The following is a 25,648-nucleotide window of genomic DNA, read 5'->3' on the forward strand; positions in this document are numbered from 1 at the left end:
CAAGAGAGGGAACACAAGCAGGGGGAGTTGGAGAGGGAGAAGCAGGCTTCCTGCTGAGCAGGGGACCCCATGTGGGGCTTGATCCCAGGACCCTGGGATCCTGACCTGAGCCACCCAGACACCCCACGGGGCCATTCTTTTTTTAGTTTGCATTGTGACTAATCTATTAGCTTGTTTTGTTTTATATTATTCCTATGCCACAGTGGTATCATGATATAAAATATTAAATTTAATATGTTCATATGAGTTTAACTAAATTTGCAGAGCAAGTAAAATATTTGTTTTAATGCAATATACATTATTAACTATTTTTATCATGTGAACATGAAGTGACTGTCAATTTTTAAAAGCATCTTCAACTGCTACAAAACTTTAATTTGGATTCCTTGAGGCAACTAAATTGGTAAAATAAAATAAAAATTGACAAATCTTACTAATCTTCTTTAGTAAGAAAATTCTTACTAATCTTCTATAGATTACATCAAGGAAATGGCCACTTAATTGTAACATTCCTATTGTAATGACTTAATCCAGATAACCAAAGACCTACTTTGTTTTTTTGCTTCATGCTATTTCTTGGTTGTATTAGAAGGTAGAAAATTTGGTAATGTAGAAAGAAAGACTGAGAAATACATCCCATGGTACTTACTAGTTTTTTGGCTCTAATACCCTCACATTTGTGAAATGCATTTCAACAAAAGCCACTGTTGCTTCTAAACAAAAGACATATAATACCATGTTTATTAATGGTGGATTAGCCATCCCATTTATATTTACTGCACTCAGTATACTCCATTAGGGGAATAGTCAAAAAGAAAGAAACAGTAGACCCAATTTTAAAAATTTTATTGAATGTACATTGAATGAATAGACAATTACAAAGAATCTTTGGGGCCTCTGTATTCTTGATCATGAATTTTTAAATTTTGACATTTAACATTACATTATATTAATTATTCTTTCGATTTAATAATTATAATTTTAATAAAGTATGTTTATCTATGATATGCTACAAGTCATCACTGCCATATGTTCTCTGAAAGAATTCAAAATGGATTAAGGTTAGTTCCACACTGAGTAGGGTTTGAAGACTCTAATTAATGTTCAGAGAGAGCAGCTAAAATTTCTGGCATGTGCTCTATAGAAGTACATGCATGTTATTGCTAAGTAAAGGAGTATTAATTTTTTGGATTATAATGATGGTGGAAATCAATTGAAAACAAAGCCAGTCATGTAAAGGGGATAATCCTATCAAATATTTCTTAAACATTTGTTTCATTAATGCTAATATTTACCTATTTTTCTTATTCCAACAGAAAATTAAGTTCTTAGTCATCTGTACTAATAATAGCCCAGCTAAATTTGAGAACTAATGGTTGAAATGCTTAACTTTGAATTTTAAATGATAGACCTTTTGCTTAAGTCTAAATGTGAAACATTCATGTACTATGAACATAGGCTCATGAAAATTGTGCTAATTCGACACCCATGTGTTATCTGAATGTTTTATTTTCATGTAGAATTGAAGAATTTATGAAGAATTGAAAGTAGAAATCCATCATTTTAAGAAAGACTAAAAATTTTAAACACATGCAAACAATTTTTACCTGAATTTTAAAATATAAAAACATTTGTTGAAATATAATTGAATATGTCTGTCATGGTAAAAGATAAATCATGGTTTCAGAAGCTTGTGTGTCTCTGCATTGTTAGTTGTAAATTTATGGCCCAGCTGCATTTAGCTTTATGTAAGGAAAACCGAATTATTTATAAAATAAGCAAGTTAGACATTTCAGTCTGGAAATTATAGCAAACAGAAGCTAATCATATTATTTTAGTAAGGAATGACAAAGAAACCTCAACATAGTGATTCTGCATTTTCTTTTCCCACCAGTAGACCCTCTAGCACACCTTTCTCTCACTTCTGTACTCTTTCCTTTTCATTCAGATAAGACTTTATTCTTCTAGTTCCCTACACTTAATCGGAGGTCCCAAATTCACTGTTTGAAATATCACAGCCATTTGGAGTGATCCCCAAGAAACCCAACTGCTTCACCTTCCCTGTTTTATTGTTTACAGGAATTTCTAGAAGACTAAAAATCTTCATTTGGATTTCCTCTTACTTCAAAGACAACATGAGCAAAACTGAAGAATGCTTCTCGGCAAACTACCTTCCACTTCAGAATTTCATGATTCTATAAGCGTTATCACCATTCTTTAATGTTTGCTCTTCATTTTACAGTTGTTACTTTTAAAATATTTCACCAAACCTTGCTGACTTTTTCTAATGAATTCAACCTTCCATTTCTCTTTTTACTGCTGTCACCAACTGCTTGGGTCTGCTGCATCCTCTATTTTCCAAATGGTTTTTCATAATATTACCTTTCCCACATCTTCACTAGTCTACATATATCATATTGAAATTTTTAATTGAACATTATTTTATTGGCTTGCTCTTCTATTCAAGAACTTTAAAAATCATATTAATTATTACAGCAAAAATATAATTTGCTGAATCATTGTGTTTCAGTCACGGTGGTGGACACTTAAAGTACATTATCATTTAAGTACAATCTTTTGAACTAAGTATTATTCTTACAATTTACAGAGATGTTTTTAGCAGGTCAGTTAAGCTAAGCAATTTACACACCTCAAACAGTGCATACCAGGGCCCAGTTAGTAATGCAGAGTTTCTGTTCATTACTCTACCATATTATACATAGTCAAGGATGTTTTATTGCCAACCTCAATAAATTCTGTCTCCTTTTTTTGGTAAAGTAATGATTTTCAAAGTAAACTTACAACTTTTAAGTAAAAACCTTTTTTAACTTTTAAATTAATGAGCAAATCAGTAAGATGTCATGACTGGTTCAAAGAGCATCTAAGAAGCTAGGACACACAGACAACAAAGAAATGTTATATATTATAACATATAATTCCTGAGTTATATATGAAACGTTTAAAGTTCCAAAAGCCACATCTCTTTAGGATTTTCTCTTCCACTAACCAAAATTATTTGCATCTCTGTTAGGCAAATATCTAGAAGTTGACAAATAACTTCAAAAAGTCTAGGACTTTTAAGAAATTAAAAATAGAGCTTCCCTATGACCCTGCAATTGCACTACTGGGTATTTACCCCAAAGATACAGATGTAGTGAAAAGAAAGGCCATCTGTACCCCAATGTTTATAGCAGCAATGGCCATGGTCGCCAAACTGTGGAAAGAACCAAGATACCCCTCAACGGACGAATGGATAAGGAAGATGTGGTCCATATACACTATGGAGTATTATGCCTCCATCAGAAAGGATGAATACGCAACTTCTGTAGCAACATGGACGGGACTGGAAGAGATTATGCTGAGTGAAATAAGTCAAGCAGAGAGAGTCAATTATCATACGGTTTCACTTATTTGTGAAGCATAAGAAATAACATGGAGGACATGGGGAGATGGAGAGGAGAAGGGAGTTGAGGAAAATTGGATGGGGAGATGAGCCATGAGAGACTATGGACTCTGAAAAACAACCTGAGGGTTTTGAAGGGGCAGTGGGTGGGAGGTTTGGGGAGCCAGGTGGTGGGTATTATGGAGGGCACGCATTACATGGAGCACTGGGTGTGGTGCAAAAACAATGAATTCTGTTACGCTGAAAAGAAATTTTTAAAAAATTAAAAAAAAAAAGTCTAGGACTTTTCACCAATAGTAATTAATAACATGAACTAAGTCCATTCCTTATACCAGCACATTGCGATAAAAATATAATACAAGCTATGCACACAAATTTTATTTTTAGTGGACTTATTAAAAATAATAATACAAACTGGGCTCCTAAGACAAAATAAAAAAAAAATCAACATGATTTCTTAGTTTTTTTTTTTTAATTAGATGTTAAAATGACAATCTTTTGGACATATTGAGTTAAATAATATATACTAAAATGAATTTCATCTTTTTTTATATTGTCTTAGGAGCCCAGTTTGTATTTCAACTCACAGCAGTTTGAATTCAGACAAGTCATAATTTAAGTGTACAATAGCCACATGTGGCTACTGCTATCTTAGTGGACAGTGTGGCCCTAATAATCCTTGGAATGACTTCTGCCAATGCATGAAATGCCACCCATATTTTTCCATATTGTATGGCCTTATACAAGTTTCAGACAGTTTTTCTGAGAGGGTGAACTTCCAACACCCTTCATAAAGTGGAAATCGTATTGTTCCAGGAATTAATTACCATCCTTATAACTTAGGTCTACTCAACACTGACTCATCACACAAGCCTGGCTGTTTCTCAGTGAACCATCATCACTCATATTGTTCCATTATACAAGGTGAATTTTTTTGAGTGCCAATTGTTCTATATGCAACATCTTATTTAATCCTTTTAACCATCTAATGAGCTGGGTATAATATCATTCCTATTTTATAGATAAAAAACTCAATGAGTGCATTGCAGGTTAAAAAACTTGGCTAAGGTCACAAATGTATCACATGGAAGAGCTGGGATTTCAACCCGGGTACCATATCTGCAAGGCTTCTCTCTGAATTTTTTCTATCTCCTTATAATACTCTCATATACCACTCCAGCCAGGATTAATAGTTTCTGGGCCTCCATGTGTGTTTTTAATGAGTGCTGTATAACTTAGCACTTACTTTTAGATAACTGTTATAGCTGAACCATTTCTGTTTCCCCTATTTTATTATAAACTTTATAAGGATTAAGGTCATGATACATTGTCACCAACAGCACACATTGCATAGAGAACCTGCTGGACATGTAACTGATGACTATTATGATTATAGACCCTTACTGTCTCCTTTAGAATTGATGCTTATCTTGCCTATATTAAAATGCCAAATAGCATGCCAGGCTAAACTGTGATCAGGAAAAACAGACTCTGCAAGTAAAATATGATGAAGAAGTCAAGCAATGGGTCATGAAGCTCTTCTAAAAGGTTTTCAGCAAAAAGGGATCAAGAATATTGAGAGAACTAGAACTGATGAGAACATTCTTTTCTCTGTTCTTGGGCCTATATTTAATTCTTATTGGCTAGTGATGGGAAATGGTTATTAAGTGTGGCATACTTGACAAGAATGGTGAGGGAAATCAATGACCTCATAAGTAAAGTGATTAACTTTAAACACATTTTATCATCTTGCCATTAACTTTAAGCATTCACACTGCTTCCCTCAGGTTCCACACTTACTTTGTGCCTCAGGAGCATTGATTACATTGTTGTAGTACCAATGGACTTATCAACAAAAGCAACTCTTTACTTTCCAAGTTCTTCTATTGTCTTCAAGTAAATTGGTACTAAAAGGAAAACTGTCATATAAAAAGTTTTGGCAAATTTATTTGAGCCTGTTAAACTATGTATACACAGAAGATCTTTTGTTTATTGATATATCTAGATATTGATATATCTACATACCAAATTGTTTACCCTTTGTTATTGTTAATGCACAGTAGGTGGCCCAATCTCCATGATCAATATTTTCAGAAATCAATCTTTCTTTCTTTCCTTCTTTCTTCTTTCTTTATTTCTAAAATTTTATTTATTTATTTGACAGAGAGATCACAGAGGCAGGCAGAGAGAGGGGAAAGCAGGCTCCCTGTTGAGCACAGAGCCCCATGTGGGACTTGATCCCAGGACCCTGAGGCCAGGACCTGAGCCGAAGGCAGAGGCTTAACCCACTGAGCCATCCAGGAACCTTTCTTTCTTTCTTTCTTTTTTCCTCTCTCTTTTTTTATTTCTTTTTTCTTTCTTTCTTTCTTCCTTTCTTTCTTTCTTTCTTCTTTCTTCGTTTTTCCTTCCTCCCTTCTTTCTCTCTTTCTTTCTAGAAAACTGGGTAAGTTTGTTCTCAAGATTTTAAATTTAAATATTTTTATACACAGGCTTATGTAGATGTATTTGCCCAGACTAGTCAACAATTTACTAGAACAAAGATGTTTTAAAAATAAATTATTGACGTAAACATTTACTTGAAATTTTTTATTGAAAAAATTATTTCATTAGGGTCCTAGAAAGAAACATCTATTAAAATACTTTAAATCATTTTCTAATAGAATTATTTTCCCATTATCAGATCCTTTATTCTGCAGGGGCAAAATTAGTTTATTTTTCAGACTACTACTTTTCTGAGTGTATGACTCTTCAGCCGGCTTTCAAGGCAAGTATATTGATTTTATATTTCTAAATTTTTAACTTACTATACAGTATATATTATATTAAGTTAATGAGATAGTCTTCAAAAAATGAATAAGCCATACTTTGTTTAACAATATTTTAAAATATGCCACATTTGTTTAACAAGTTTAAAAATAGTAGTTTTCATGCAGAACCATCCCCTTAACCAAAATTTTTCTTTATTTTCTCCAGCTACCTTCTGTTAGCTGAGAAAACTCCAACTTTTGTGCTAGATACTAGATCTGAGATGATGATGCCAACTGTATTAATAGTTGATCTTCCTATTATCTTACAAATCTTGGATCGTAAAATATCCTTACTTTCCCAGTTCTGAATACTCATTTAACATGCTTCATACAATATCATTTGAAATGTTGAAGACCTAGATAAAGCACAGAAATATAATAGACCAAAAATGAATTATACATAGAAACTTGCTTATTGACTTGAGATTTTTATGAAGGTTTCCAATGTGACCTTCTCTGTAAATGTAAAAGTAACTCTCACAAATCTGAAAGAGTTTTTAATCTCAAGGGAGATATGTGTCAAAGAATACCATGTACAAAATTTAGCATAATTTTAAAAAATATTTTAAAGTTTCAAAGTGACAGATTTTATTTCAAGGATCAATCCATTTTTGTCTACTATTCTTCAATCTGGTGTACTCTGTTTTGAACGCTGTGCATATGTATCACATGTCAGATTATATCTTTTGGTTAAAGGAAAATTCTGATCATTTTGTTTTAACTGTGAAGAATATTTTAATTATGAAAGCTTTATTTAAAAATACATAGTTCTTATTATATTTGCTTCTTCTTAAAGAAAAATAACTATTCTTATTTATGATTCTTAATATATATGTTTCTTACTCCCCTAACATTTTTTTCTTTTTTTTTTTCAAGCTTCAGAATCTTTATTGACTCTCCAAGCACTTAAGACAAGCAAAGTGTAAGGGGTAGGGGGTTTTCAAATATAAAATCATAAATGAGTAATTTTCACCTTTCCCCCCAGCCCTTTTTTGTCATCACTTGTTCTCTTTGAGGGCGTAGGAGCAGGCATGCCCCAGAAGAAAAATTGGTCAAATAAGAAGGTAGTGGAGGACCAATTATCGGGGGTGGAGCAAAAGCAATAGGCATAGCAAGAAATGGACTGAAACTTGGAGGTCCAGGAGGTATAAAGCAGTAGGCAGTAGGGTGAGAAGGTAAACTGGAAGTACTGAAAGACAAGGAGAGAGGCTTAGGCCAGTTCTCCACTGGGTGCTGGGAGCCTCCCGGTGGGAAAGAAACATGAGCCAGCCTTTCCTTGCCAGCCATTCTTGTATTTCCTGGAGGCAGCTCTATCATTACCCCTGGTCTAATGGTGGGGATATGTGGGGGGGTCTCTAAGTTGTGGATGGAAAAAACCCTTGACCTGGCAAAACCATGTGTAACCTTGCCACATCTCTGGGTGCCCCCCCTCACACTTGCCCCCCATCACCAGTGCGGGAAGACTGCCAAAGAATTCCGGGAACACATTAAGAGAATACTGTCCTCTACACCTCCAGCCTGCCAGCCCCTCAGAGCTATTTACTTCTGGTGTTGCTAGGGACTCATGGGTAACAGCAGGCAGTGGCCCATAGGGGTGTTTGTGAGCTCTGGAACTGTGGACAGGAATGCACGCTCCTGCCGTCTCAGAAGCGCGTTGCAGCTGCTCTCTCACCAGGTCAGTCAGCACATTGACAGGACGGCTCAACAGGATGCGGTGGTGGCCCCAAGTTCCTCATGGTACTTGGACACTGGAGGGACACGTCCTCGGGGCATGGCTCCCGCATCCCACACTCATCTGTGACTACTCCATTAGGTGAAGGGGCGTGCCCACCAAGGACATTTTCAGTACAAGCCATGCAGAAAGTATATCAGGAAAATCTTTGTGAGGTGATGCAGAAAACCAGCAGAATGTCCATGTAGGCCAATTCAGTCTGGAGAGAGGACTTGTACTTCGGCCTTAGAGCTGCTTGGCAACTCGAATGAAGCCAGAGACCAACTGTTTCTTTCCAGACTTGGAGTTCTCTTTCTGAGGTTCCATAACTTTGCTTTCTAAAGAAGTTGAGAATATAAGAAACTAAAGGCCCAGTGAGACTGAAGTCAATAAAATCAATGTTGAAGGGCACCTGCATGTTCAGTTGGTTAAGTGTCCAACTCTTGATTTTGACTTAGGTCATGATATCAGGGTCTTAAGATCGAGCCTCATGTAGGGCTCCATGCTGGGCCTGCTTAAGTTTCTCTCTCTCCCTCTCCCTCTACCCCTCTCCATTTCTCTCTTTCTCTCTCTCAAAAAATCAATGAAATCAATGTGGAACTATAATTCCATCTTCTTTAAAAATTTACTATAACTTAATTTCATTCTGTTATAGAATTATTTCATAATTCCATTATGATGAAGTTTAACCTTTGAAAGTACTGCTTTTGAAAAAAATAGTAATAGTCATAATCCCATGTGTGGTTTTTTTAGGGCATAATACTTCTGTCTGACAATGGCTGATGTTTTTAAGTTTTTTGATATTACAAACACATTCATGGGAGTTATGAATATAAAAGCGAGGAATGTTTTCAGCAGATGGTTGATACAACCCTTATCCTTATTTAAAGTAACCTCTGTCACATAATTCCACTCTGCACCTGTTGAGAATGTGATTATTCAAGTCCTTGTTTTGCTTGTAAGACAAAACACCCGGCAATGAAGTGAGATGCATTGAAATTTCAAAATTTAAAACCCTTTTAAATTTAGAAAAAAGTATTTAGAAACACGCCTTTTTCATAAGTTATGTCTTAGAGATTATGGATGATATTTCTATGTAAGATCAAAGACATTAAAAAATGAGAAATAGATGTGGGAAGTAACTTTATTCTCACCAGGTGTTTAATGCACTCCTAGGTCTCAGGTACAACCACTAGTTTCATTTTCATTACTTAAAAGCAAATAACAAACAAACAATATACCAAAACAACAGAACACATTTTGCACTCAACTCAGTGATTAAAACCTGAGTTAATTTAGTATGGGACTGAAGTTGTAACTCTCAAAATATTTAGAGGAACAATATAAAATAAAATCTGACTTGTAAAAACAATTTTAATATTATCACCCCTAATACAGTGGACTAATTATTATCCAGATAATTGTATTAGACTAGTACAGTTTGTCCAGATAATTGTATTAGACGACTACAGTTTGTCCAGATAAATTGTACTAGGCTATTGCAACATTTGTAAATGTTGAATAAACCTGTTGTTTTAAATTTAAAAAAAAAGAAGAAGAAAGAAAGAAAAACTGAAAATTCAATCTTGACTCAAACATACAATAGTTTTGTGATCCTTGGACAGAGTACATCTCCAGTCTCACTGTTCTCCTAAAGAAAGTGACAATAATAGTTCTACATTTTTGTGATGTAGGTAAGTCTACCTACCAAGCCAGGAGCTCCTGGGGAGGCCTAATTCCCCTGTGGGTGTCATTTGCTCCCAATAATGATTATAAGCACTTTTCTATATACTGCATATTGTATATACACAAACTCTAATCTAATGTATAGATTTTATTAGTATCAGTATGATGTTTCACTATGAGTAGACTGATAGTGGAGTGATTGACATTTTGGACCAAATAAGTCTGGTGTGCTGAGCCGATGTTTAGTACCATCCTCAGCCTCTGCCCACTAGATACCAACAGATGCATCCCTTTGCCCCCACCACCTTAGTTATGGCAACCAAAAATGTCTCCAGACATTACTAAATATCCCCCAGTATGCAAAATTGCCTACCATTGAGATCACCAGAGTAAACAGCAGTTCAGAAGTGTGCCAGAGCTCTACTGGATTTTAGTGGCATAATATATTAATATTCTGAGGCACCTGCCTTCTGCTCAGGTCATGATCTCAGGGTCCTGGGATCAAGGCCTGCATCTGGCTGTCTGCTCAGCAACAAGTCTGCTTCTCCTCTCAGCTCTGTGACCTCTCTCACTCTCTCTCTCAAATAAATAAATAAAATCTTAAAAAAATTACATTTATTGCTTCTCCATGTCCTCATATCAGGGAGATCATATGATAGTTGTCTTTCTCCGATTGACTTATTTCACTAAGCATGATACCCTCTAGTTCCATCCACGGGGGGGTTAGGGGGATAGGAGAAGAATAAATGAAACAAGATGGGATTGGGAGGGAGACAAACCATAAATGACTCTTAATCTCACAAAACAAACTGGGGGTTGCTGGGGGGAGGTGGGGTTGGGAGAGGGGGAGGGGGTTATGGACATTGGGGAGGGTATGTGCTATGGTGAGTGCTGTGAAGTGTGTAAACCTGGCAATTCACAGACCTGTACCCCTGGGGATAAAAATACATTATATGTTTATAAAAAAAAAAATTGGAAGGGGAGGCTAACCATAAGAGACTATGGACTCTGAAAAACAACCTGAGGGTTTTGAAGGGTCAGGGGTGGGAGGTTGGGGGAACAGGTGGTGGGTAATAGGGAGGGCACGTTTTGCATGGAGCACTGGGTGTTGTGCAAAAACAATGAATACTGTTACGCTGAAAAAATAAATAAATTTAAAAAAAATACATTTATATTTATATTCTAACATATTGTTTGATTGTTTAATTTCAATAAAACACAGAATGAACAAGCTTAACAGTGCTTTTCTTCAAGTGAGATGAAAATTAGATTGAATAACAGTTTTCAGGATACAAAATTGAAACAAATTTTGAAAGCAAGATAAAGAAAAGTAGGATTTAGGGGCACCTGGGTGGCTCAGTGGGTTAAGCCACTGCCTTCGGCTCGGGTCATGATCTCAGGGTCCTGGGATCGAGTCCCGCATCGGGCTCTCTGCTCAGCAGGGAGCCTGCTTCCCTCTCTCTCTCTCTCTCTGCCTGCCTCTCTGTCTACTTGTGATCTCTCTCTGTCAAATAAATAAATAAAATCTTTAAAAAAAAAAAAAAAAAGAAAAGTAGGATTTATAAAAGTGACCCAGGGTTCAATTTTGTTCAAACGATCATGCATGTTATCCCAACCAACATTTATCTTAAAAATGTTAAATTGGCCCTGCAAGGTAACATTTAATGAAACAGACCAGAAGTTCAGGGCAAAAGTACAGAAGTTATTTTACAGACCTGAGTAATTTTCTATGACTAAGGCCCCAAAACTTTCCTGGGCCTAAGAATTGCCTGCAAATCATTTTATAAAATAAACTCTCAGATACCAGAGATTAGATTTAATAGATCTGTGGTGGGACTGAGATTTGTATCTTACCTGTGTCCTGCAAAGTTCTGATGCAACTGACCCACTACATTTACAAAACCTTGGAATTTCATATGAAAAAAGTCCTGAGCCTGGAATTATTACCACCCCCAGATCTGAAGCTGAACCTCTATTTCTCAGTATCAAAATGGAGCAAGAATAGGGTTTTGGTCACTATAACCTCTTTTTTTCTTTTTATGAAATTGAGATACAGTTTTATGTTTCAGGTGTGCTATGTGGTGATTCCACATCTATTTACATTACAAGCCTCTTAGAAAAGTTGTGTGAATCTGTGTGTGTGCTTATTTTTGTGACTGCTGTGACTCTATACACTTGATTACTCTTGTAGAAGAAAAATTGCTTTTCAATTGAAAATTAACTATGTGTTTTCTGTAGCATACAAGGTGGATTACCAGATTTTGTTATTTATCTTGGCAATTCTACCTCATGTGATATGAATTAACTGAGTCCACTTCCCTTCCCAATCTTAATTTTCTATGGAAAATGAGTTTTGTATCCATTTGCAAGTCATCCAAAATTCCTTTATTTCATGTGCTGTTTTGACTTTTCTTTTGAACTGGTTATAACATCTGCCTAGTTCTTTTATAGCATGTGAGTAAAATAAATTCCTTAGCATGCATTCATTTTGTATCTATATAGGAATCATGACTTTACTTTTTTCTGACAATTACCTTTTCACATTTTTGAAAATTTTGCTTCATCATTTTGTGATACCATGAATTGAAGTTATTTTATTTCAATATTTGGGACTTCTTCAGATACAAAACGTGGTTCAAAAAAAAAGCATGGATCTAGATGGAAGAATCCTATTATTGTCTGTGTTTACTCAATCATAATCTTTAATTTTCAATCTGATCCATAAATTATTAAAAAGTTTTCATTGGATTTCAGTTTTTATGGATTTAGTGTCCATGATTTTGAATCAATCTCACAAACTAAATAGTTAGCATTTTCATATTTTTAAAAAAATAAAAATTAATTGAAATTTTTCTTTTGTAAAACCTTTACAAAAGATTTAGAGACTTCCATTTAATAGTTTTTTTAAAACTGTTTTTTTAAAGACTTATTTATTTATTTTAGATAGAGAGTGTGTGAGCCTGTGGGAGGGGTATGGGAGGGACAGAGAAAGAGAGAGAGAGACAGAGACAGAGACAGGCACCCTGCTGAGTGCAGAGCCCAGGCACAAAGTTCGATTTCAAGACACCGAATTCCTGAGCCTGAGATCATGACCTGAGCTGAAATCAGGAGTTGGACGTTTAACCTACTGAGATATCTAGGTGCCCCAGTTTTTTTTAAATTAAATTGTAGAAGTTTTATAGGTGACTATTTTTTTTTAAGTATTAAAATCAGATTATTATGGAAACATTTCCAAATGTCTGTTTTCATAAAATTTACCAATGAAATGATCTAATTACTACTTCCATTCAGATAATTTGGACCTGTCCTCTTGCTGAGTACAACTAGCAATACCAGAATGAAATTCTGCATGAAAGCTTCAAAAAGTTAAATCAATGAGGTGTTTCATAATCTGTAGGAAGGGTAAACATTGACAGAAAGTTTAACTACAAAACTAACAGTGGGAGTAGAAAGGAAGAATGAGAGAGGAAGGAAGAAAGAGAGAAAGGAGAAAGAAAGAAGGAAGGAAGGAAAGAAGGGAAGAAAGAGAAGGGAAAGAAAAAAAATACAATTATAAACCCAAATCTAAGGGAAAGAAAGTAAAACAAGGCTTCAAAGGAAACAGTCTGAAGGGAGGGTCTTAGAACAGTGAAAGGAAAAAGAATAGAATTGATGGGATCAGGTAGAAAAAAGATTCATATTTTCTTAAGAATTTGACTCATGTAGAGGCACCTGAGTGGCTCATTGGTTAAGGATCTGCCTTCGGTTCAGTTAATGAACCCAGTCCTGGGATCAAGTACTGCACTGGGCTCCCTGCACAATGAGAAGCCTGCTTCTCCCTTCCCCAATCCTCCCTCTTGTGTTCCCTCTCTTGCTGTGACTCTCTCTGTCAAATAAATAAAATCTTTAAAAAAAAATTTTTTTTTTAAAGAAGTGAGATGAGTTTTTGTTGTTGTTGTTTTTTTAAGAGAGAGAAAGAGAGAGAGAGAGATCACAAGTAGGCAGAGAGGCAGGCAGAGAGAGAGGGCAAAGCAGGCTCCCTGCTAAGCAGAGAGTCCAACGTGGGGCTCGATCCGAGGACCACTGGGATCATGATCTGAGCTGAAAGCAGAGGCCTAACCCACTGAGCCACCCAGGTGCCCCCCCCCCAAAAAATTTTTTGATTCATGTAATGAATGTCTTCAAAGTTGAATGGAGAGAATTATCTAGAACAGTGACTCTTAAATTTTGAATTAGTTCCAGAAGGCTGGTAACTAGGTCATTTATATAGCCTACCTAGGGCTCAAATTTCTTTTTTTCTCCTTTCTTGCTTGCTTGCTCTTTTTCTCACTTTCTCTTTTTCTTTTTTCTTTCTCCTTTCTTTCTTGCTCTTTCTTTCTTTTTCCTTTTTCTTTTTTCCCCTCTCTTTCCTTTTCTTTCCTCCTCTTTCCTTTTTTCTTTATCTTTTCTTTTTTCTTTCTCTTTCTTTCTCTTTTTTTCTCCTTCCTTCCTTTTTTCTTTTTTCTTTTAATGAATGAAAACGTAGTCCAAAATGTATTTTATATTGTGTGATTCCTTCACATCCATTTTGACTCCCTGCCTATTTCTGAGCTATTGCTCCATCCCTCTATCCCATAATCATAGTTACAAAGATGTTTATTTCTGTCTCTCAGCTGTCAGAGTTATAATCCTGATAACATTGTTTTTCTCTCTTTTCTTTCCTAAAAAGTCAACATATAAACAAATGGACTTACAGTGTTTATCTCTTGTCAATAGTATAAAAGAACGATAAAACAGTGAAGAAGAATGCATCACCTTGCTTACTGTGTAAGTATAGTTTTTATTAATAAAAATCCACAATAAGGTCTATAAACTATTTCATTTGTCTTTGACTTCTCTTTAATAATCTGTCTAAAACTAATTTCCTGATGGTTGCCACTGAATATCCATTTGGAAACCATCAGTGTAAATTTGCAACAAATGTACTCACATGCCCAAGTTGGAGAAAACATGTCTCCTTTTGAATATAACTCTTAAAGCTTTGAAAATATCTGCTACTGTATCCAATTACCTACAGAACGGGGGTGGGGGTGGGGGAATATTTAGTCTTATCTAAAATTATTGCTGAGATTGGAGGGAAATTTCTGGGTAAAAAACAATGTTTCGACAATAGCTAAAAATTCATTTCTGCTTGGTTCTCCCAATATTCTGTTTATTCACTTAAATATAAATATTTAACAATTACGTGTAGATGGAACTGTTACTAAAATGACAAATATTTATAATTTATGAGAAACAAAAGTTATAGCAGTATTTTTTATTGAGATTCTTGCTATTATTTTTTGTCAGCTTAATATTCATCAGTTCTTAGAATTCTGCTCATCCCTGTTATTAAAGGAACAACATGAAGAAATTGCCTACTTTTATATTCCCATAAAAAGAAAATATTTTTTGCATGTTGAAACCAAGTAATCAATTAAATTATATGTTCACTAATTTTGACTGTAAAATGTGTAAATAATAAATATAATTTGTCAGAATGAAAAAGCCAAGGGATGAGGAATCTGATAGCATAGGTTTTGTGATGAGCTTATATCACACAGCTGTGGCCTCACAGGCAAGGCATTTGACAATTTTTCACAAATTACATTTTGTTTTATTTTTCTACCTAATTCTTGGTTTCTGCTAACTGAAAAGAGTGAAATGCATCTTACTGCTAAAGGTCTTCTTGAAGGATAAGCTTAACCCAAGGCTACAATGTTTTTTGCTAACCCCAAATGTTAGTTACCAGCATTAGGGCTCATTACTGATTTGATCACAAGGACTTTCAACTGCCTACTTCATTATTTTCATTGCATCAGTGAAACATAATATTAAGAAGAATGTAATATTTTAATATGAAACTTTGTTTTGAAGACAATAATTTTACTACACAGTTGCTTCTTCTATGTGGAAAAAGTAATATGCTTTTGGTTGAAGATTGTTAAGTGAAGGGGTAGGTGTTAATGATATAGTCAGAAGTAAAGAAAAAGATCAGGAGACCAAATTTTTGACAATTCACAAGTGAACTATCCTGCATTATAGTTCCACATAAGGAAGTTTGCAATAATCTATTTAAAATATCAAAAGTCAAACTAAATAACAAGATATTTTAGACTGTTAGGGACTGGAGGATTTAGTATATAAAGATATAACTAAAGTATAGCTACTAGGAAAAACTTAGCAATATGAATATATGATTTTGTATTTCATTAGATTATTATTTGACATATAAGTACATTCAAAGATTATGAGCATTCTAAAAGACAATAGAAATTTTTGTTTATATTTTTTAAGAGAAGAAAAATGAAATTTCCTAGGAAAGAATTCTAAAAACCCAGAAATTCCTTTATTTTGAAATATTCATTTCACTTATTAAGGAAAAATCTCGTGTGAAATCTTTAAAAGATCATATATATATATGCATGTATATGTATATACTGAATCTGTGTGTGTGTATATATATATATATATGCTGAATCTGTATATTCTTTGAAACCTTCCGTAGCTACTTAGGTAAGGATTTAGCATCTGGAGAAAATTAAATCTGGAAATCAAATTACAGGTTTGAATTTTGACAAAAAAATTAAATATGAGGTGTGTAAGAGAATACTATGCACCATGAAAAATTAAATAACTTTAGGGTGTGGGCATAATTTGTCATGAGTAGTTGAAGAAATTTGTCAATTTCTATATTAATGGATAGAAGCTTATGATCTTATTCAATTAAAGGCTCATAGCACCATAATATTATAGAAGCAGCTATGTATTAAATACTTTTACTATGCTACCTAGATACAAATCCAAATCTCTATATTATATCTGTATCTACATATTTTTATTCATTTCTGTATCTCTATATTAACCTTTTAATTTTCAGTTAACCTGTAGGAAGCAGATGTTGTCATAGATTAGGAAATGGATGTTGAGTAAGCTAGGACCTCCTTCCAAGACCACACAGTACATAAAAAAGACAGAAGCATAATTTCAATCCTAGATCTGTTTGTTTTGGAAACCCTTCATTCATATTTATTGTATGTCCCAGGTGTTTTTTTTCCCTAAACCTACCCAGCCTTCATGCCCATTTTCTACCTAGTATTCTGAAAATTTCAGTTAAAATGGGCTGTCCAATTCACTTCTTTATTTGTTCCAACGAGGGCACTCCCAGCTATTGTGATAAGGACATCTCACCATGGCAACATGTGGCTGAGGCCCATTCCTCCTGAGTCCCAACATAGCAGCATTTTTACTACACCATAAACTGATAAGTAAGGCAAGGTTTAGTGTGTTTTTAACATTCTGTTAATTCACTGAGTATATAATTTAGGCTTCCAAACAGGTACATTTATTCTTTCAAGCTTCTAGGAAGCTTGCCTCTATAATGTTCTGTGCTGCCTCTATAATGTTGGGGGAGAAATAAAGTTTATATCTTAGCACAGCTGTCTTCACAAAGGATACGAACCACTGCTGTCAAATTGTCCTTGTGGCAGCACTCATCGATTTTTAAGGCAGTCGAAATAAAGAGATCACCCATGCTGTGCTCAGTTAATTTTGCATGTATAGACACGATGCCTTATAGAACCCAGTGATTAGTTTACAGCTGGTTTAATTAAAGGACAGCATGTGTAAAAGCAGACCCTACTTGATTCACGTTAAAAAAAAGACATACAGCTAGTTAAAACATTCCAATATTGCCTAAAATTCTCAGTATTACCTCTTATAAATAAGACAAGGGAAGAATAACAACAAGCAAAACACTGTGTATAAAGGATTTACCACCATTGGAAAACCGGTAGTAAGAGATGTTTACTTTAATGTTTATCTGACCCTAACAATTAGCCTGAAAATCTCTGATATAGTAAAGAATATTAGTTATTAGAATCTTTTAAGAAAAGAGCAGTTTTGAAAACATTCACCAGAAAAGTAATTAATTTGTTTTTATTTCTATATTAAACTCCTTCCCTCCTCCTTATACCTTTGCTATGGTAACATGCACAGGAGCAGAATCAGCCTTGAGGTTAAAATGAAGATAGGTCTTTGAAAAGACCGATGACTCCTATGTAGGAGGTGCAATTTTATGTCAGAACATTTAAATATTCTTTTATCATTAAATGTTGCTGATTCTTCTACCTAACTCTTAAGAACAAATTTGATTCATCATGCTATAACATTTCAAAGTAGGAGAAGTAGAACCGCTTGAGGAACGAGAAACCACCAATCTTCATAGTATAGGTGAATTCTAACCTAAAGCAAAATATTCTCATAGGTTTTACTATGTGCAGGAAACATTACTAATTATCAATAAGAAAACAGAGATACAAGCATAGCACTTTGAATGTTTTGCAAGTAATTTTAAAGAATAGGATAAAGAAAATGTGATAGTTTCTATTTCAATAAATCAAAGTGCACACAAAAAATTAAAAATGAAATATGTATATATAATGTAACAGAAATGTAATGACCAGATCTGCAAAGAGAATTTCAATCTTATGACAACATAGTTTACAAATTAAACAGATGTAATAGAGGGATCCTTGGGGTGCATGCGTGGCTCAGTGAGTTAAGCCTCTGCTTTTGGCTCAGGTCATGATTTCAGGGTCCTGGGATCAAACCCCGCACTGGGCTCTCTGCTCAGCAGGGAGTCTGCTTCCCGCTCTCTCTGCCTGCCTTTCTGCCTACTTGTGGTCTCTCTCTCTCTCTCAAATAAATCAATTAAACCTAAAAAACAAAAAACAAAAACTAGAGGAATCCTTTACAAATATGTCAAAATTGGAACTGGATGGCATTTATTCTTATAGTAAATCCTGAACTGCCAATGGGTAGATAGATTATATTTGTTTCAGCATGTTTATATAATAATATTTGTACCTATTTTTTTGTCATGAGATATAGATTTACTCAATTTTATTTCTTAAAAAAGTAAGTAATGTTTAATATTTATTCTCTTAGGGTTTTGTGTGTTTGGGTAGGTATACTACTTTACTGGGGTTTCCATAACAAAATACCAGACTGGGTGGCTTAAATAACAGAAATTTATTTTCTGTAAATTCTGATAGTTCAAGATCAAGAGCTGGCGAAGATAATTTCTTTAAAGGCATCTCTCCTTGGCTTGTAGCTGGTCACCTTCTTTGTGTGTCCTTATGTTCCCAAATTTAAATTTTTTCTGTGTTCACTAATCTTCCTCTTCTTATAATGACATTAGTCATATGGGATTAGGGCCCCACCCTTATAACCTCATTCTACTTTAATTACTTCTTTAAAAGCCATACCTCCAAATAGAGTCACATTTGGGGTTAGGGCTTTGACATATTAATTGTGGGGAGTGCACAATTCAGACCATAACATCAAGAAAGGGAGAAACAATTACATTTTCAAATGCTAGTGAGTAGATGTGCAGTAAAGAACTATCCTTGCTCAAGGAAAACTTTGGTGCTTGATCAGTTCTTGATCAGTTGATCAAGTTCTTGGTCAGTTCCTGGGAGGTGACTTCTAAGCCCTTTCATGCCCTGTGTATTAAGAAGGTCTTTGTTTACTAGGGAACCTTAGGATGCAGATAATCTATGCTAGCAATCAGATCTATGGTGGGGGAAGTTGACCAGGTACCACCAGCCCTGGATACCTCTGGAGGGGCTAGAGACCTAAAATACAAAGAATTTTAGCCAAACTTGAGATTAAGAGCACAGTCCTGCAGACTGCCAAGTCTATCCAAGACTTCTGACATAAACTACATATTTGGGACTTTTCTAAAACCACCTTTAGGTTTAATAATTTGCTAGACTTACTGAAAGTTCTTATATGCATGGTCACATTTGTTACAGGGAAAAGATGCAGATTAGAACCAATCAAAGGAAGGGACACAAACAGAGCAGTGGACATATATGATCTGAAGTGTGTCTTTTCCATGTCACTATCTTGAGGGTGGGAAAGATACTGAGAACTATCACTGTGCAATATTGTTTTGGGTTTGCCCATGGGTCAAAGAAACAAAATTCCACTAATTATTTTATTGCATCATGATGACGCAGAAGATAATTCAGAAGATCCTGAATCACTTTGCTAACTCATATCTCCCTTTAGAGAGATATATGAGAAGAAAATCAATCTGATGAAACTTCTAAGGTGAGACATTTAGTTCTGGCAAACCAGAGATGTTACTTGATGTGGTCAATGGCCAGTGCAATTTAATGACAATACACATTTGCTACTATTCTTTAGTGCCAACAAGAATACTTGAGTCAGAGATATTGGGATTTGTTTTTCTGTAGAGAAAACAAACAAATATTTCCTAAGCTATAACCACAGGGGAGAGAGTGAATTTAAGCCTAACTCACAAAATGTGTTGAATTTGAAGACACAGAAGATGTTAATTTAACTTCAAGACTTACGTGTATCTATGAATGTACATAAGGTATTCATATAAGTGTTTGTATATACATATATACAGACCAGCAAATAGCTATCCTTGTACACACATGTCTTTTAAGCACTTTTTACATGTATTAACTCATTTATTCCCACAATAATCCTATGAGTTAAGCTCTACTATTAAACCTGTTTCATGGGCAGGGAAATTTAAGCAGAGAGTTTAGGTAATTTATTTCAGTATTTTATGATAGATAACTTTTAAGTAGTAATATTGTGATTCAATTCAAATCTTGCCAGCTTGGACCCAGAGTATGAAGTCACTATATTCTGGTGACTCTTAGATAAATAGGTAGGTAGATAGATAGATTGATAAAATTTTGTCCAGAATCAATGTAGATCAGTTTAGTATTTAAGAGCGTAACATGGGAATTGAAATCTTGGCTACCACATTTCATTCCTGTATGTTTTAGAAGTTATGATAACCACACTGTGTCTCCGTTTCCTCAGTAAAAAATTAGTGCTGTCATAGTAATTACTTCAGGGTGGGATATAATGATTAAGTGAGAAAATGTATGTCAAGCACTTTGAAATTTTCTTAAAGCATAGCAAACACTTGAGTGATATTAAACTTATAGTTTTATAGTTCAAGTTCATAAACAAATCTTGGACAATTCTTAGACAATAATCCAGTATTGGAATTGTGCCATATACATGTATTCAGGTTTTATACAACAGGAAAAATTCAAATTAGAATATTTATGAGGACCTCTCTGATCACATTTGATTCTGTTTGAACTTTAAATACGGGCATGCATATCAGGAAGGTGTCCAATGCTTGTATTATTTCTGTACTGTGCAGATTATAAATTCTGAGAAAATTCCAGAGTCACCTAACTCCAACAGCAAACAAGCATTTCTCTGAATTCAGATATAATAAGATTTCAGTTCAGCCTTTTATAGTAAATGCTGCAAACTCTATACAAAATTTGACATTCTTAAGTTTGCACAATTTCGTCAAAAATATGCAACAAAAATCTAATTTACACAAACAAAGGTGGCCCCTGAAAGTAAGTGACCTTGGTGTAAACCTATGCTCTTCTTTCCCAGTGGGAGTTTTGTTTTGTAGACTGGATAGCAGATTTGACAGAGCAGTCAAGGACCCTGCATGGTGCTGGAGTGTCTTCTGGGATGAAACCTTATCCTAAGATAAAAATAAGTCAGAATTTTGACTTTTACCTAGTAATAAATCTTTGTCAGATAAAAGAATTTCTAAGTTCATTGTGTATACAATGTCCATTTGTTTAAAAAAATCTAAAGTGACTTGAACCTTGTAGAATATAAGGTATCTGTAGATCTCAAAAATGTGCTTGTAACACTAAAATAGTAAACTAGGATAAATTAAGACCTGCTAGTTCGTCACTCTAATGAGAAAGAAGACATTTTCTGAGTAGGCTTATTCTGGAGGATGCTCTACTGGTCAAGAAAGTCAGTGATTTTATCAAGTTAGAAGAACAAATTTTGGAAGAATACAGGAATTTAGAGAGAGAAGCGCAACAGAGTGATAAGAAATAGACAATAGCATCAACATTTTCCAGAGCATAACAGATCACAAATATCATCATATGGAGACAAATAATAAAGTGCCTATTTATAAAACCTGAACTATTAAGAGCTAATAGTTTATTATGAAAATTTATTCTTTCTGTTTGAAATTTTAAATGATGATTCAAGGAAGACAGCATTCCAAGGAGAGCCAATATATGGCCCAAGAAATGCATGGAATATACAAATGGATAGAATAAAAATGTTCCCTTTGGCCTCTCATGATTGAGGGTATCTCAAACTTGTCTACAGGTGAAGTATTGCCAGTTAGAAATCACGATGAGGCTGTGAGGCATGTTAATGTGACTGAAATATTCAATTTTGAGCCATTCTACTTTTCAGAATGCCTTGGTTTTCCCTTAATTAGTAAATAAAGCAAAATCAAGAGAAGTTTTAATACTTTGAGGAGAAGCTAAATGACACTTTTGTTCAAAAATGTTCCACCTTCTGTGATACTTCCAGGCTTCAAGGATTCTGTCTGTTGCTGTTATTTAATAATGTGAAACAGACTCACTCCACTGCCTCGATTTGTCCTTTGCTGTCCTTATAGTACTCTGCATTCTACCTGCCCTGCTTTTGCACCCCCGATAAGAGATTGCCTAAGAATGCTGCTGCCACCTGCCATTGATGGGAATTTCACCCCAAATAGACGATTGTTAGAAATGCAACTCCACTGCCAAGCATGTGACTGTATTCTCAGAGGTGGCCTAATATAGTTGAAAGTGAGCAGGACTTGAAGCAGGGGCTCTCCCTCTGTGAAGGTTCAGACTCAACCTAATGGGGTTAAGACTCAATTTCATAGTTTTAAATTCTGTGCACCTTCCTTCTTGAAATTTCAGGAGTGCCAGTTTAAAAAGTGCTTTAAGCAACTGTACATGGAATCCGCAGTAAAGACAGGTTTTCTGGCTTTGTGAACAAAGAATTCTCTGAAGAAAAGTACATATGACATGATTACCTCTCTGTTTTACTTGAAGCAGCTTCATTTTGGTGCTGAGGTTTATCTATAAAGTGTGTGCATTACATTAAAATTCATTGATTGATAGCTTTCTATAAAGATATTTCCCAAGTAATTGCTATATATTAATAGTGATACTGTAATAACCCTGTCAGGTAAAGGCATAAATGATGAACTACTGTTGACTTTAATGATATGGCTGGCAGAAACGGTCAACATTTTATTCAAATCTATGAGCAAGTAGTGTGGTCATATCTAATTGTTAACCATTTATGAGGTGATAAGGCTTCTCCAGACTGCATTAAATCAAAGTTTATACCACAAGTAACTACAATGTATTAAATAAATGAGCCTGTGGAAACTCGAAAATGCTCTAATTTTCACTGTTAGTTTTATCATGCTGCTGAGTTTTGCATCCATGCAATAGAGAATTCACTTAGTAGTATTCACATGGGAGCTCTTACTCTAAGTTTAGGTCGTACAAAAAGCTCTATTGGGTATTTTGCTACTTTCACAGGTCAAATGGGTAAATTGAAAAAATTATTCCAAAGCAGAAATAGACATGGAGTTGACAGTTCATGTTGCAATTTCTAGTTCAAAATAGAGAAGGTAATTTTTCCCCCTGACTTAAGAAGATCATACTTAGCTCATAGTCAGTTTTTCACTTTCATGGGATCCATTTACATGCCAACTGTCCTATAATTTTAATTTTCTTCTCTTTTGTTACTTTATGAAGTAATTGTGCATTAACATTATATCCTAAATTGCTTTTCTCCTGTTCATTATAAGTCTATTTCTTTTGAGGGGAAATAAATTCTTATATCAAGAAAGATTTAACCTTCGATTTCTATCCCATGAACACTTCCATGAAGATGATATAATGGCATATATATTAAAGCATTAATTTTTTCCAAAAATGCATGTTTTTCAACTAACTTTTAATAAAATATACAAGGGAGGGGAAAGAGCTCTGAGATAATGATTGTAGAGCCTATATATTAAAGAAATAAATATATGTCAAAACTAAAATTGTTACTGAGACAAAATAGAAATCCATCTAAAGAAGTATTTTTCCCAGATAAAGAGAAAGAGTTAATGATTTTTTTTCTCTTCAGTTCAATAAAAATAATGTTCCAGTTTCCTCTTCTTAGAAAAATAAACCAGTTTCTATATAATAATATTCCTTGGGAAATTCTCACTATTTCAAGGAAAAGATTGTTTGTTTGTTTGTTTATTTTGTTTTTTTTTTTTTGGTTTGCATCTATTTTCAAAACAATTTACTTTTTTTTCTACATATATATTTTTATTACTACTTTCACATTGGTTTCACTGCATATGTCTTAAATCAAGTAATTACATTTTCCTTTGTGATTTTTTTTCTCAATCATCCATAATTAGAAGTGCTGCTAGGAGTAATGTGTTAAGAATTTATGAAGGAGGAGCAAATAGGATTTCCAATACTTGGAAACTGGAGGGCACATATTGAAAAATGAGAAATATATAATTTAAATAAACTGAAGGTTCCCTTTCTATTCAATATTTTCTTTGCCAGGACAGCATTTGAGCATCAGAGAAACTCATTTTTAAAATGAACTTATAATGACAGCTAGCTTGTTACCATTTACTTGATAGTACAGTTTGACTTCTACTATGGATGAATAATCCAGAAGAAAATGGAGATTATCAACTTGGTTTCATATATATATACACATACATATATATATAATATTTACATATATAATGTTTACATATAATATTAATTTATAATTTATAAATAGTGTATAAGTATATAAGTATATATATATATTCACAACCTAACTCAGAGAATTTTCATGTTTGCTACTGAAGATGTATGTGTGTGCACGTTCTCAAGTATTTCTAATTTTTAAAAAATGGCAGAGCTGGTATTTACTAAAACTAATACCAGTGACTCATTATTAACAACAGGAAGTCTTAGCATTGCATTATTTTCATTAATTGGTTAACTTTCTATGTATATTTTAAAGCAATTATATGGTTCTGCCTACCTGGCTAGGAAGTAAAACCTCAGATATTTTGCCCACAGTATCATTAAACTTCTCTCATTTTAAGTATCTTGAACAGTCATGCCTCTTGATACAATTCATGTCCCAATCATGAAGTAACATGACCCCCAAGAGCCCACTTTCTTCAGTGACAAATACAAAAGGCTTCGTGAGTTTATAAATTATGAATAAAATGGTTTACCAATGGGCACATGTCTTATTAAAGCAATGCAATGCTATTAGCATGTCATACCTTCACCTTTTTGAGATAAGATCAAGCCAACTACAAGAAATAGAGCAGGAATCATTTTAATTGAACATATAAAAAATTTCTTCACAGAAAATAAATAACACACATTGGGAGTTAGAAAGTCTTTTTCAATAATAAGTAAGTGTTGAAACTCAATAAAATGCAACTTTTTGAAAAATTTTACATATTAGTTTTAGACATAAATGTTTTCATTTTTATAATTAGCTCTCCATTGTTCTCTCTGCACATGAACAGCAAGTTCACATGTATTTCAAGTACAGGAATTACTACTTAAGTATATTAAAACAATTGCTCTAACATACTGAACACGTTTTTTTATCAGTGAGGAATTATTTGAGGGACTGAGAGAGAATATATTATTGAAATAAAATAAAACCCATTGTATAATATTTCATTGGCAATATCCTACTCATATTGGGCAAATTTTCCAGATTTTACATAATAAATAAGTTTAGTTATCTTTCCAGTCATCAGCTCATCATCAGGCTTATTCATTTTAATGGACACCCTAAGGCAATGGATTCTTTGCACATATTCTAGTAGACCAAGTCATTATGTTACATATTTTTATTATCTAAACCACATACCAATAAAACATGAAGGATTCTTTCCAGTTAATTACTTAACACAAAGTGAAAAAGATGGCTTTAATTTCTACCAGGCCAGAAACAGAAGATACAATCCATATATTAATATTTATCAGTATAGATGTATTGCTGGTAAAGTTACCATGTAAATAGGCAGGACCTGAACTTGTCCTCACAACCATTTAATTAAGTTTACACACAAGTACACACACACACACCAAGTATCTAAATATGTGTTGA

The 25,648-nt window shown here is 34.2% G+C and overlaps 1 pseudogene; it reads right to left on the reverse strand.

Moving 5' to 3' along the window:
- Positions 1-7,179: 7,179 nt before the first annotated feature.
- Positions 7,180-8,066, reverse strand: LOC123940704 (annotated as a pseudogene).
- Between the last annotated feature and the right edge of the window lie 17,582 nt (positions 8,067-25,648).

This window comes from Meles meles, chromosome 4, assembly GCF_922984935.1.
Source record: "Meles meles chromosome 4, mMelMel3.1 paternal haplotype, whole genome shotgun sequence".
Taxonomy (NCBI): Eukaryota; Metazoa; Chordata; class Mammalia; order Carnivora; family Mustelidae; genus Meles; species Meles meles.